The 15809-nt window shown below is 38.1% G+C and overlaps 1 pseudogene; it reads right to left on the minus strand.

Moving 5' to 3' along the window:
* Window positions 1–14062: 14062 nt before the first annotated feature.
* LOC139005657 (mitochondrial fission regulator 2 pseudogene) lies at window positions 14063–15080 on the minus strand (annotated as a pseudogene).
* Window positions 15081–15809: the final 729 nt, after the last annotated feature.

The raw sequence follows: 15809 nt of genomic DNA on the forward strand, positions 1-15809 counted from the left end.
AACTGAAAAATTTGAATCAATTTATGTTCTTGCCTTAATTATAAACTAAAAAACTCATGTCTTAAAGCATCCCTTGCTTTACATGTGTACACGGTGGGGCAAAAATAGGTTTACAGTAGTTTGTATGGAAAACAATACAATAATAAATAATTAATAGTATAAGAATAAACTGTGTTTTGCATACTCACAACTGTAAACCTACTTTTGTTCTACCCTGTGTATATGTCAGTTCACATTATTTAACTGCTCTGTATAATCACATTGAGCATTATTTTTTTTTAAATATGTTTTTATTTATTTTAGAGGGAGACAGAAAGGGAGAGGGGGAGAGAGAGAGAAACATCGATGAGCATGAATCATCCTTTAGTTGTCTCCTATATGCCCACTACTGGGGATCAAGCCAGCAACCTGGGAATGTGCCTTTACCTGAAATCTAACCTGTGACCTCTGGGTTCATGGGACAAAATATTGAGCCACATCGGTCAGGGCTGAGTGGGCATTATTTTGCAGTTCAGTTAAAAGTGTGTGTGCTTTGGAAACAGGCAGGTTTTTTTTTAAATAAATATTTATTATTGAAAATATTACATGTCTCTGGATCTATTTTGCTCATCAGTTTATTTTTTAAACCTAAATCTGTCATTTAAAATTGTATCATGTTGGACAGGAAATGTAACTTCTCTATGGTTCAGTTTCGTCATCAATAAAGTGCAAATCATGAAATCTATCTCACAGAGTTGTCAGAATAAACAGGATAGAATATTGAAAACACCTAGTAAGTCTATTTGACTGAAATTATTAAAATATGTTTGCTCCTTTTCTTTAATTCATTATTATGTTCTTGCCCCTACTTCTCACACATAATTGCTTAACAGTACAAAGTTCTACTACCCTATATTGTTCACGTTAGCTGTAATTTCTGGTCTTTATGACTTGGATTGAGATACTATCTCACAGGCAATACAGAGACAACTCTTGCTTCAACTTCAAGGGCCAGCTTTAAAGTGTTTATGCAGCACTTTTACTCCCTACCCTTAAATAATTTTTTCCCTCTTTGTCCTCCATAACCATCTTTGAGCATTTATCACATTCTTACACATACTATAATTATGTTTTTAAATTTATTTCTTTCTGCATAAAATATCACTAAAATAACAAGGATTGTAGGAAAAACTAGGGAATACACATTCTTATATATGAGCCTTAACTATAATTTTGTTTCTGTGCCTTTCAATAGAATCCTCCAATAAAAACAGTAATTTTTAAATCATTCCCACTATAGGACATAAAAGTTTTTAGCATTGTGTTTACTATACAAAGAATGTCCACGAAAGTAAGTTATTATTTAATGGTCAGTAGAGCCAATGGGAGGCAGCATAGCTAGGATTTATGAGATGTGACTCTGGAGCAGTCTAGATTTGAATCCCCAGTTTGTCTACTTTCTGAAAGTGTGAAGTTACTATGTTTATAAAATGGGATAATAATGCCATCTTCCTCATAAGATTATTATAAAAATTCAATTATTGTTTCATCTAATAATTGCAATGACATTAGACAAGTTAGAATATAGTAAGCCCATAGTAAATAGGGAATGCCTAAAAGTTATTCTACTGGAATCATATTATTCATGTGAGTTGGTTAACTGCAAGTATTCATTAGGTAGTGTTTGTGTAATGTCTAGGAAAAGGTGAGTTCTGAACACATAATAGCTGCTGTCATTATTTTCTATTAAAAAAAAAAAAAAACTTCTTACCTGCTCCATATTCTTTGTTTCTTCCACTGCATTTTGAGATAACATTTTTCATCATTGTGTCTTATCTTCCAGCTATCAGAGTATGACATAATTTATAAGATATGAGCTCCCTTTCAGAAATATCTAACTTTTAATACCTGAAATTTAGCTTCTCAAAGGCATATTTTTATACTTGTGATCAAAGTAATTAAGTAAGCTACCCTCGAAACTGAGCAAATCAGGTTCAACTGCCCATGTCAGTGAAAGCCAAACATTTGAGAAGCTGCTGGTGTAAAGGAAAGAGGCCTATTCAGGTGCCAACTTCAATGAATGGTGGATTCCTGTCTCAAAGACCATCTCCCCTTCCTGCTCAAGCCCACAGCTCTTATAAGGATAGAGAGGGGAGGGATTTCTGTCTCTATCCAATCATCCTGCTCACTTTTGGGTGCTGGGGCCTGTTCATTCACCTCTCTAGCCTTAGGCATGCTTAGGGTAAGAACCTCCTCCTGCACCATCCTGGCCAAAGAGGCAGACTCCCCAGCATCCCCACACTGTCTGGGCAGTGATGGCGAACCTATGACACACGTGTCAGAGGTGACACGATAACTCATTCTTTTGGTTGATTTTTCTTTGTTAAATGGCACTTAAATATATAAAATAAATATCAAAAATATAAATCTTTGTTTTACTATGGTTGCTAATATCAAAAAATTTCTATATGTGACACAGCACCAGAGTTAAGTTAGGGTTTTTCAAAATGCTGACACGCCGAGCTCAAAAGGCTCGCCATCACTGGCCTAGGGTAACATCTTTAGCTAAACAAATTCCTAGAAGAAACACTATTTTCTCAGCACTAGTCACCTGAAAATAGGTAATATATAATCCTTGAGTACAGTCAGTACCTTAGCACTTTAAATGTATGTGTATGGTAACAGCAAGTTGCTTTTTCAATTATTTCAGGTTAATGTGTAGGAAGAAAATCACAAATAAAAATACAAATAATTTTTACATATAAAAATTGAATTATTTAATTATTCTGTATTAATGGTGGCAGTTAAACAGGATTCAATTGCCAAGCAATAATCACAGAACCTGCACTGGCTGTTTTTTCTCAGTGGTTAGAGCAGTGGTTCCCAAACTTATTTGGCCTACCGCCCCCTTTCCAGAAAAAATATTACTCAGCGCCCCCTGGAAATTAATTTTTTTTAAATTTTAATAGCAATTAAACAGAAAGATATATGTATTAATGTTTCTACCTTTTTCATAAAATATAGTAAAGAAAGGTGTAAATTAGAAACATTGAAGTTTGAAATTATGAAACTATTTATTGAACTCAAAATAGAAAGGTAATACAAAAAAAGTTAAAACAAATGCACCTGTGGCCATCACCGCCCCCCTGGATCGCTGCAGCGCCCACCAGGGGGCGGTAGCACCCACTTTGGGAATCACTGGGTTAGAGCATCAGGCCACAGGCTAAAGGGTCTCTAGTTTGATTCCTGGTCAAGGGCATGTACCTGTCTTTCTCTTTCTCCCTCTCTCCCTCCCTTCCACTCCCTCTAAAAATCAATGGGGAAAAAATATCCTTGAGATTCACAGAACCCAAGATAATATTATTTACAAATCCACAGTTTATTGGAGAAAAAAAAAATCACCATAGAAGTATTACCAGAGAGCTGTTAGAAGGGGATCTCCCCTCCTTGGCTCTTGTCACCCTCACACGAAAGAATTCAGACAAATAACATGAAACAGTTTTGAAGCAAAGCAAGCCAATTTATTAAAGAAGAAAAGCAAGCAAACTTATTAAGGAAGCAAAGCAAGCAAATTTATTGAGTACACTTGGCATAAAGCACAAGTGGGCAGCTCAGCTAGTCTGAGCTCCCACCTGATGGGGGTTCAAGAGTTTTATTATTTTTCACTTTATACGTTTCATGGCTCCCCTGCAGGATAGTCTAGATTTCAAGGTCTCCCTTTTACATTTTTTGTGGCTTTCTGTCTTACACATAGTCCACCCAGCATGTTTCTCCACGAACTTTTGAACTTTTCAGCTGTGCCTGAATTTTAATCTATTCCTCACCATGAAAGCCAGAGCATCTGTGTTCCTTACTTTAAAAAGAGCTATCCCCTTTTACCAGCCAGCCTCCAATGTTTGCATATTGGGATAAACCAATCCTTATTAACCTGGCAGAATACTTCATTTACATAAAGAGGACCAGACTGAGTACAGCATTTACATCCTGAGCCTTTGTAATTCCTGCCTTTTTTTGTTTTCCCTGAGGTACACTTTAGGTTGCTATCTGAATCTGTGTCTTCCATTTGCAATCTCTGATCCCAAATGAATGTTTTTTTATTTCTTTTAGGTTAAGCCTCTTTCTTGGTTAACACTTCAACAGTTAATTTAAAATTCTTTCACAACTCCCAGACTTTAATCCTTCCTCCTGCCTTTCAACACTCCACCTCACCACCTCCTCTGCTTTCCTGAGAAACACAAGTCATCACAATAGAAACTCAGTTCTCTACTTATTGTTGGCTAACTCCAGGGTAGATCTCTGACCCTCTGGAAGATTCTGAACTGTTGAGTCTCCTTGTTGTCTCACACATATTTCTAATTATCCATTTAAATTTTACCTTCCTTTTAGTATTTAAAGACCATAACTAAAAATTAAACAGGAGTTTCCTATCTTTACATTTCTCTCTAAATAGTGCATGATATCATTATCCTTTCATATTAAAAATTTTTGAAAAATTATTTCTATTTATTATCTATTATTAAAAATTCAATGACACTTGTTAAAGCATGGTAAGGAAGACTTCATGGGGAAGGGGGGTTACTATCATGATAAGTATAAGGAACACTGAGATAAAATCTTGTGGTGTAGCATGCAGGAGAGATTGGGCTCAAATTGAAATATAGCATGGGCAACTGAAAATGTATAGCCAAAGAACAGGGTGGAGTCATTGGGTAAAATATTACTAAGAGAATGTATCAGGGATAAGGAAATTCTGGCTAAACTGACCTAACAGGGTTTTGGTGAACACAGGTCAAGGTAATCCCACATTACCTGGGGGGATGGGAAAGAATGAGGAAGGAATCTGATCTGCTATCTTAGGTGACCAGATATTGAGGATGGGTGAGACAGAGGGAGGCGGGGGTTGACTAAACCCATGGCTGGCAAACCGCGGCTCATGAGCCACATGCGGCTCTTTGGCCCCTTGAGAGTGGCTCTTCCACAAAACACCACGTGCAGGCGCGCACGCACAGTGCGATTGAAACTTCGTGGCCCATGCGCAGAAGTTGGTATTTTGTGGAAGAACGACACTCATGGGGCCAAAGAGCCACATGTGGCTCGCGAGCCGTGGTTTGCCGAGCTGCAGTTTGCCGACCACTGGGCTAAACTGACTTAACAAAATTCTTGCTAAAACTGGATTTGATTTTTTAAATATGTTTTTTATTGATTTTAGAGAGAGAGGAAGAGAAAGAATGGTTCTTTCTGACATTGATGCGAGAATGAACCATTCATGAGAATTGAGCCCACAGCCCAGGCATGTGCCTTGACTGGGAATGAAACTTGTGACCTTTTTGCACATGAAGCAATGCTCAATCAACTGACCAACACTGGCCAGGGCTAATCCAATGCTGGATTTTAGAAGGAAGTACACATATGGACTTAGGAGAAAGTTCAGAAGCTTGAGTAAAATTTAGTCAAGCAAAGAATTTTGTCACTACCTCCTTATATTCTCCTCATAAGAACTCCCCTGAAAACTTAATATGCTTCATCAATCTACAGAATTTACTCTTATAATGACAAAAATGACCTACATGTACGAAAACCTAATGAACATTTTTTACTTCTTACTCATTTATTTCCTCCTTCTTAAAGTACTTTTGTAATGGATAAATAAGGACAGCATAGGTGACTATAGAAACAGGGTAAAGACAGCTTTACCCAGCCCAGCAGAGACAGAGTACTTGCTTATCTATAATCAGTCTAGCCCTGTGCGGAGCAAACCCACATCCTGGAACAATAAGTTTGCAGAGGCTTGAACTAAAACCAAGCTATAGATGTTTGCAGCTAGTGGCAAGTAGGTGTCAGCTAGAAGATTTTTTTATGACCTACTTTTCAGCAGAATAGCTTTTAGTTAGCCCCCCTAAAATAGAATCTGGGGATATATATATCGGGGTTAGCAGAATAGATTTGCTCAACTTTTGGGGAACTGATTCCCCCTGAGCCAGCAGCACTGCATTTGGAATAAAGGTGAACTTCTGCATCTCCGGAGTGCTTGTCGGCCTGTTTCCCGGCTTTTGGTTACTTTGCCGTAACACTTTCTCTCCTTGATCTTTTCTGGATTTTCTCCTGTCGGGACACTCTTTTTGTGTCTCATAATGATATTTTTATTCTTCAATTTTTACCCTTCCTATTAATATTAGTTATTCAAAGCTCAATTTTATGACATTTTCTCTATGACTACAATTATATTCTATGTGTAAGTGTACAGCATACATCTATATCTGTAGATTACCTATCCTTTTAACACTCCTTGGTAAATAATAATCCCTATATTAGAGTTTTCTCCTATTGTTGATATTTGCTTATTTTTAAGAGGCTCTCCTTCGTGCCAGAACAACAGAAGCAGAGGGACACAGTGGAAAAAGCTCTGCAAAGGTATTAAAGTGCTTATTTATTTTCTGGTTCAGATTAGTTATGTGACCTTACACAAGCAATAAGGCCTCTGCTGACCTTACCTGTTCCCTTATCTATATGCAAATGAAGGATCTGCATTATTAAATAATTTTTAAGGTCCTTCCAACTCTGAAAGTTTATTATTAAATTTCAGCATGGTGGGCTCCATGATGTTAATATTGATATTGATAAGTAACATGTCACCCTATATTGTAAACCACTGTAAGTCATGGCATTCATATAAATAATAGGAAATGCATCTAATGTCCATGAAGTAGTAATAATTGCCTTGATGCTCTTAAAAGTATACTTATACATTTAGACATATATTTGTTCAGAGAAAGAAAGAAAATTTTAAAAAGAATATTTGGAACAAGTTAGGAGGATGAGGACATTGCTTACGAGTGGAGAAAAAATGCAGAAAAAGGTTATTCTGTGTTTGCCTATGCCAGAAGTAAGGACTGCACATAGGGAATGGAAAACTGTTTATAAAGTTTCTCACTTCAAAATGTCCTCTAGGATATTTTGGTCACACTACAAATTAAAATCTATTTGATAACATTTGGGAGAAAAAATATCTTTTAATAACCTTATCTTCCTAGGCATGTTCCAAGCTCTGAATGTTTTTCTTTTCTAGGCCATTATATATAGATTTTTCCATACCAAACTTCAATTAAAAATAAAAAATATCACTGCTTCCATGTAGAATTATATATATATATATATGTAATTCTATATATATACACATATATATATCTTAAACTACTAAATTCATAACTTATACAATAAGTGATTTCCTAAGCCATTTAATAAATTAGGTAGCACAATTTTTATAATATAGAATATTAAGATGTAAAAGGCTAAATCCAGAGACATAAGTGAACAGAATATGGAACAAAAGCAGAACCTACTTCAAAATAGTCATTATCTTATTCACTGATTCATAGTTGTGATGAATAAATGTGCTAGTGTTGACATAAGAAACGTCCAAACCTGTAAAGAATTTTTATGAGTATATTTCAGTCAAACTGAGGAAATATGTCAGGGAGTAAGATCTAAAATGCTCTGGAAAATAAAGGTTTTGTAGCTTTTATGCATTTGAAATTAAGGAGTCAATGAAAGGAAGATTAGGAAGAAAGGTAGGAATTGTATTACAGGACAGTTAACAAGATTATGTGCTCTTTTTAGGGGTAATGCTCCTCTGACAGGCATGTGCCCTTGACTGTTCACAGGACAAGGGGCAACAAACTAAGCTACTCCAACCAGGTCACTTCTGGCATTTCAAGGGTGTGTTAACCTAGATGCACAAGAACACTGTACAGGGCTGGCTTAAACCTTTCACTAATGAAGTTTTAGGCCTGGGGCATGACTACCCCCCATGATATGCCCAATTAGGAATTTATGATCAGATCACCCTGTGAGGTTACTTTTCATAGAACCCCTTTATGTGGCCCACACTAGTCACTGCTTTTACAAATGCGGTTATACAGCTCTGCTCTCAAAAATGGAGTTTAGTAGGGGACATAAATGTGAAGCCACTCATTACATTGTAATGAATGTAAACAAGAAAAAGTAAATATACAACATTTTCAAGAGATTTAGCAAAGGAAATAAAACCTTAAGAATCATTCTTTCAAACCAAGTGGATAGAAACAAAGTAAAAGAGATTATGAGATTGGGGTGCACATTATAGGAAAAAGAATAATACTGTTGATACAGAATTACATTGAATGGCATGTTTTTGAAATAGTAAGTAGTTATATAAATTGAGTGCTACTCTTTCATTGCAACATAATGAGTTACCACAAATTTATTACTTGAAACAACATTTTGTTATCTCACTGATTCATTGGGTCAGGAGTCTGGCATGTTTTAGCTATATCTTGTGCTCAGGGTTTTACAAGGCAAAAACCAAGTGTCATTCAATTGTGTTCTCATCTAGATGCTCAACTAGAAAAATATATGCTTACAACTGTACAGTAAGTTGTTCACTATTTCAGAAATTAAGTCAGCAATGGTAACACTGCTCATGATATTTCAGTGCCAGTTGAATGTTTGTAATAGTCTGTGCCACTGATTACAATTCATCACTGTGTCTTCTCCTGTAGTGTTTTCTCAGCACTTACTGAAATGCATATTGCTTTATTATAAGTGCCTTTCCTTTTGTTTTTCCTTTATGTTAGGATTTGAAGAAGTGAAATGATATATAGATGCATTTTATAAAGATAACTTTGGTAGATCAGAGGAGGCTGCATTGAATTTAGGCAGAGGCAGAAACAGAGTTAGTATAGTGCAATAGCACTTTTAAATTATTTTACAGTTATACTAGAGGCCCAGTACACAAAATTCGTGCACGGGAAGTGGGTGGAGGGTCCCCTCAGTCCAGCCTGCACCCTCTCCAATTCAGGATCCCTCAGGGGATGTCCAACTGCAGTCGGACATCCCTTTCACAATCCTGGACTGCTGACTCCTAACCACTCACCTGCCAGCCAGCCTGATGCCCCTACCTGCCCTCTCCTGCCAGCCTGATCACCCCTAACTGCCTCTGCCTACCAGCCTGATCACCCCTCACTGCCCCCCTGCTGGCCTGATCACCCTAACTGCCTCTGCCTGCCAGCCTGGTCACCCCTAACAGCACCCCCTGCTGGCCTGGTTGCCTCCAACTGCCCACCCCCCGCCGGACTGGTCACTCCATGCAGCCTGCCATTAGGTCGTTTGGTCGCACCTCACTAACCCCCCTGCTGGCCTGGTCTCCCCACGCAGCCTGCTGCTTGGTCATCTGGTCGCCCCTCACTAACCCCCCTGCCGACCTGGTCACCCCGCGCAGCCTGTTTGGTCGTCTGTTTGATTGTGATGGTTGCTTAGGCTTTTATATAGATAGATGTTCTATGAATTTTATTTCAGAAAAGTGAAGTGGATATTACAAAAAGTTTGTTATAAAAATGAGGTTTCCATCTAACAGAGTTGAGAATCACTGTCTTCTGTGGTAAAGGCGTAAAGTGGGGCCACAGTGGTATACATGCAAGAGAGTGGCTTTGAGTTAAATGTTTCAAGCAGAATTAGACCCACATATTGATTTTTAGGTTGAGTAGTAAGAGACTGTAGGAAATGTTGTTAAAGCCCACCTGCACCCCATGGCCTATTTCAGAAAATTCACATTCAGCTCCTGTAGATATTTCTTATACGCTCAGTCACTTTTCCTCTTAGCTTCTCTGCCTGAGAAATTTCTCTAGCTCACAAGAAAGTCCAAATTAAACAAGATTTGCTGGATCAATATTTACGCTTTCCTGTTTCTCAGTGGGACAATTCTTAGACACATTCTACCCAACTTATAGAGGGTCTTCAGTTGCTTGCTGTGTAATCTGACTGTAGTTCACACTTTATTGGCTTTTCTTCATCCTTCAACACATATTCATTCTACTTCCCACTCCTGTTCTTTAGGGTTATTTACAAATAAAATACTGTCACCCAAATTTTTCCTTGGAGTGGGGCTGGGGGAACCCAAGCAAAGGCAAAAACAAAACAAAAAAACACACAATCATATTTTAACAACTTTATTAAAACTTTTAAAATTGCATTTCATCAGCCTGGACTATATTTCCCTCAAATATTTGCATAGCTTATTCCCTCTTCTCTTCAATATTTTGCTAAAATATCACCCTCATATTGACTCACAACAAGCATTCCTTATCCACCTCCCACATTTTAGTTTTCCGGAGGCCACAGGGGTATACATCTACAGGTGAATGTTGATTTAGAGCAGTGGTTCTCAACCTTCCTAATGCCGCAACCCTTTCATATAGTTCCTCATCTTGTGGTGACCCCCAATTTCATTGTTACAAATTGAACATAATTAAAGCATAGTGATTAATCACAAAAACAATATGTAATTATATATATGTTTTCTGATGGTCTTAGGCGACCCCTGTGAAAGGGTCGTTCGACCCCCAAAGTGGTCGCGACCCACAGGTTGAGAACCGCTGATTTAGAGCCTCTTACTTAGACAGGTTATTAAACCAGGACAAGTGGAATAGGGAAACTGAGACAGATAATTAAATGACCCTTCCTTTGTTTTTCCCTCCCTAGCTTTAATAATGTACTCTCAAAATCACCTGGACTTGTTTTGTGAAATCTTTCATGCACAAAGTCAAAACCCACACACTACTGGCCAGCCCGAGGCAGACCTGCTCCAGGCCTGGCCCCTTTCCAATACCCTTAAATGGGATAGAGGTCCAGGCAGTATCAAAGCTGTGGGAGTCACAGTTTTTGGATGAATGAGACTGCAAAGGGATATGAGCAAAGCAGGAGTAATTTCTAAGATAAAAGGATTTCCCACATCAGGAAAGGTTTTAGGTAATAAAAACAATAAAAGGACATAATTTACATATTAATTTATCTTCAGAAAGAAATGAAGAACACTCACACTAGCATTTTTATTTTTACCCCATCTAAATTTATACTACAACCTAAATTTCCAACTGGTTTCTGTTTCATGCTTCTATTAGTGCTATGACTAGCTTTTGTGTAGTTTTAACTACTAAGAAAAACTTCATTTAATTTCTGTCACCATGGAGTACATTAGCTTCAGACTATTCAACTGTCATAACTAAATGAATTTTCAACAACTGTTGCCATTAAAGAAGTTATCTTCAATACTTATTCATTTTTAAGACTTCTTCCCAATCGCTTTTGAAGATAACCCTGCTGTGAATAACCACCCCTTACTATTTCCATCTAGAATATCAAAATATACTTCTTTATAGATGTCTTTACTTCAGATATGCACATTGAATGAAAATTGGCTTTTGATTGTACTTCAGAAGATTAAATGCATCATACAAATGTAAGTATTAAGCTTTAGGAAATAAACTCACAGCTAAATTCTCAGTTTGTAGTCAATACACTCCAATTTACAAAGATAATTCTTAATGCAAAAATATGAATTATAATAAAAATTTCAAACATTATTCCAAAAACATGTAAAATGAAAATGTACTAAATCAAATAAAAGAAAATTAATTTTTCTGTAATAGATCATTGCAGAGGAGACAATAAAAGATGATGTAGTATAATAATTAATTTTATGTGTGAATTTGACTAGACCCAGAGATACCAAGATATTTAGTTAAATCTTATTCTGGGTATATCTGTAATAGTGTTTCTGGAAGAGATTAGCATTTGAATCAGTAGTCTGAGTAAAGCAGATTATCCTATGTGATATGGGTGGTGCTTATTTAATCTATTGAACTCCTGAATAGAGCAAAAATGTAAGTAAGGAAGAATTTACTCTCTATCTGACTATCCTGCTTTTATATTCAGACTTGGACTGGTACTTAAATTTTGAAATGTGCTGTTTTTTTAGAAAGTTGAAAATATAGGAAGCAGATGAACAAAAACAGATCCAGAGACAGAGAAGCATTGATCAGATGCTCAAACCTCAGAGGGAAGGTAGGGGAGGGTGGTAAGGGAGAGAGAGATCAACCAAAGGACTTGAATGCATGCATATAAGCCTAACCAATGGACAGACACCAGGAGGGTGAGGGCATGAATGGGGGAGGAAGGCAATGGGGGGATAACGATACATATGTAATACCTTAATCAACAAAAAAAAGAATATATTAACCCATTGTCTCAACTTCTGGGGATAAATTATGTTAGTGTTATTAAATTTCATTATAGTCTCTTTTTTGAGTGGATATTCTTATCTAATAAAAGAGTAATATGCAAATTGACCATCACTTCATGATAAAGATGGCACACCCACAGCCAATAAGGAGGGAATATGCATTGACACGACAAAGATGGCAGCAACCATAGCCACAAGATGACAGCACCCAGTCCCCTCAGCACCACTGGAGTCCCCCACTCCTTTAAGCCCTTGCTGTGAGGGCAAGGGCAAGCAGCGACCCAGTCCCCCATGGCAAGCACACAGCAGCATGCTGCTTGCCCCTCACTGTGGGGCCAATGAGCAAGCAGGCCCCTGCAGAGAGCAGACACCAGGGCCTGTGGTGGCATAGAGCAGGCAGGTCTGCAGAGAGCAGAGAACCATGGGAAGCAGGCCTAAGCCATGAGTAGGACATCCCCTGAGGGCTCCCAGATTGGAGAGAGTGGAGGTCGGGCTAAGGGACCCCTCCTCCCTCCTGCCCCCCCCCCCCTCGCCCACCCATGCAGGAATTTCATGCACCGGGCCTCTAGTATTTGATAAGAACATAAGTAAATATTGTTTATAAAATATTTGACATTATAGGTACAAAGAGGCATTCTATAGAATTGTTTTGCTAAAGAGATGATACATTTTTTAAAGTATTTGGAAGATATGCACAAGACAGTTAATTTTGTGTCAACCTGAGTAGGTAGCTAAGGGGATGGCCAGAGAGCTGAGATTTCTGTCTTCTCCTGTCCTCAGACATTGGTGCTCTTGGTTTTTGGGCTTTCAGACTCAGGATTTACACCATTAGAACCTCGATTTTCAGGCCTTTAAGCTCAGACTAAATTACAGCACCAGATTTTCTGATTCTTTAGTTTACAGTTGGATGACAGATCATGGGACTTCTCAGCTTCCATAACATGAGCCAATTCCTATAAAAATCTCCTTATGTATATCTGTATATCTTCTTTTGTTCCTCTTTCTCTGGATAATCCTGATATGTGTATGTATATAAAATGCAGTGCCTTAGTTTAATCATTGTAAGATATGATCATTGGACTTGTTTGTACATATCTTTGACTATTTCTGTTATCTTGTGAATACTTGGAACATAAACATTTATTAGCTGATTTTCAAGTAGTTATGTTTTTCTTTTTTTTTTTTCAAGTTACAAAAGTACATTTATTTTACATTTTATTTGCAAAGGAAGAGAGTATAACTATAATGTGGAACAAAAGAAAAAGTTAAGTTAGGCATACATATTTACATAGCAAGTATAGACAAAACTTACGAAGATTCTTTAAATACTAGCATTTATCAAATCAGTTTCTAAAAAATAATTATCAACTTTAGGAAGAATTTTTAGGAGGCTCAACCTATATGATTCAAGCTATGACTATCTGAATGAAACAATTATATTTTTAAAAAATCTCCCAAGGTTCTAAAGACCAAGTAAACCAAATCACTACTAATTTTTAAAAGATTCAAAGACTCTTAAATTAGGGTGTCATACTTGCTTTAAAAATTTTTTTTAAAGAACACAAACATACTATCATTTGCTGAGTGATACAATGTAGAATTAGCTTATATTAATTTCTTAATTCATTAAAATGATTTCTATTACCTTACAATGAAATCTTACTGTTCTCTCATGAGAAACATTAAGTCAGTTACTACTTAGCTCTTAGAAAAACCATTCCAAGTATGTATTCAGCCTTTAATAACATTAACATACATGAAAAATATCAATATTATACCAGTAACCAACTAACTACTGGAGCTTCCAAAACCAGAGACGGGTATTCTTAAAAGTCAAGACTTTTCAGACCTCTGCACTCATATATTCTGGCACACAGACTTCCTTTGATTTCATTAACAGAAGATTTTAACGTTTAGTGAAAGACATGCAGGCATATCCCTGCATCTCTCCTTGTAAGCGCAGAAACATCTTACGTTGCTCGCACCTTGGTCATGACACCTTTTGTGTTTGTCAGTTCTTCCTTTAGGTCACTGTCCTTTGGACAAACTAATGTGATGTCCAAAATTATTAGAGCTCAGCCTTGAAGTTTCTGGACTAGAAAATGGAGAAGACTCCCAAGACCTATTTTTTTTTAAAGGAATCATCTTCTTGGAATGCAAATTTCTGCGTTGGTGCCTGGGAAATTAAAGACACTGGATCCCACTGTGAACTGTGTCTTTTCCTCTTATGAATGGGTCTGCCTCCAGGTGACCGTTCAATAGCATGAAGTTTAATCTTATTCATATCCTTTATAACATCCAACATGTTTGGAACATATTTGTTTTTCTGATTTTTTGAATGACAGCTATAATTGGCCTTACTAGCACCTGGGTGCTATTTTTTTTCATTTCAGTTGCTGTATTATCTGAGTCACAAATATGATTATATTCTGGCTGCACAAGAGAATATGGAGGCTGCAGAGAAGAAAACTGAGGGGACAGAGGGGGTGGAGGAGGAGGAGCGGGAAGCACTGAACTTGAAAATAGATCTAGTTTGATACTCAGTTGAGCAGTTCCTGATGATGGCACTTGTCCCAAACCACAGGCCCATCAGTTGAGTCAAAGGAGCCAGAATTAGTACTTTTTTTCCAGTTCCTGCATGTGCACAATTGTAGCAATCTGAGAACGAAGAAAAGTTAGTTTGTTTCCAAGAACAGCTATTTTTTAAATTGCAGCTTCATTTACAGGCTGAGAACTTTTCTTACTAATTTTTTCATGTACTATTTCAAAATCTGAGATACCTGGATTCTTCATCATTTGCCACACACAAAATATCAGCAAAAGATGCAACTACAGATCCACAGTTACCAGAGTCTACAGAGTTCAAGAGTGGGATCAACTCAAAATCAGGCCTGCAACAAGCTTCTAAAGGAAGAATTTTCCCAATAATATGACTAATACTCCGAGCTGAACCATAACCTTTGTTTCCCCAAATGTGCAAAACCTGGTCCATGGGAACCCCGAGCTATTCCAGTATCTCTCTTAAGGTATTCAATATGACAGACATTGATGAAGCAAACACAAAAGCAAATTCAAGGAAACATGATCAGTTTCTTGATACCTTCCTCCAAAGCTGAGCCTCTCGTCTAACTCAGGAACAGCAAGATGCAGTCGGTAAGGAAAACAGCCTTGGATTCCTCAGTGGACTAAACCCCATGAGCGCTGGACCTGGTTCAGGAACACTCAGACCCGTGTTGGCCCGCGTGCCTTGGCTTGTGGGCCACAGGCGGTAACAACACCCCCAGCGATGTGGGTCTGGACTCTGGAGGCCTTCCTCAGCCTGGGTACCTCCACTTGTTCCTGTCCCGTGTTTTTCTTTTTACTTATTTAAAAACATTAATATAATTAACTCAAACATGACATAAGCAGTTTTGATAGATTTTATCCAAATATGTTTTACTACTAGAGGCCCGGTGCACAAAAATTTGTGCACTCAGGGGGGTCCCTCAGCCCGGCCTGTGCCCTCTCACAGACTGGGACCCCTCGGGGGATGACCACCTGCTGGCTTAGGTTCACTTCCCCTGGGATCGGGCCCAAGCTGGCAGTCAGACATCGCTCTGGCAGCCCGGGAGCCCTCAGGGGATGTCCACTTGCCAGCGGGGAGCAGGCCTAAGCTGCAGTCAGACATCCTTAGCACTGCTGAGGAGGAGGGAGAGGCTCCCACCACCACCGCCGTATTGGCAGCCATCAGCCTGGCTTGTGACTGAGGAGAGCTTCCCCTGTAGGAGCACACTGA

The sequence above is a fragment of the Myotis yumanensis genome, unplaced genomic scaffold (assembly GCF_028538775.1).
Source record: "Myotis yumanensis isolate MYYU_CA2020_CCGP unplaced genomic scaffold, mMyoYum1.0.hap1 SCAF_1, whole genome shotgun sequence".
NCBI lineage: Eukaryota > Metazoa > Chordata > Mammalia > Chiroptera > Vespertilionidae > Myotis > Myotis yumanensis.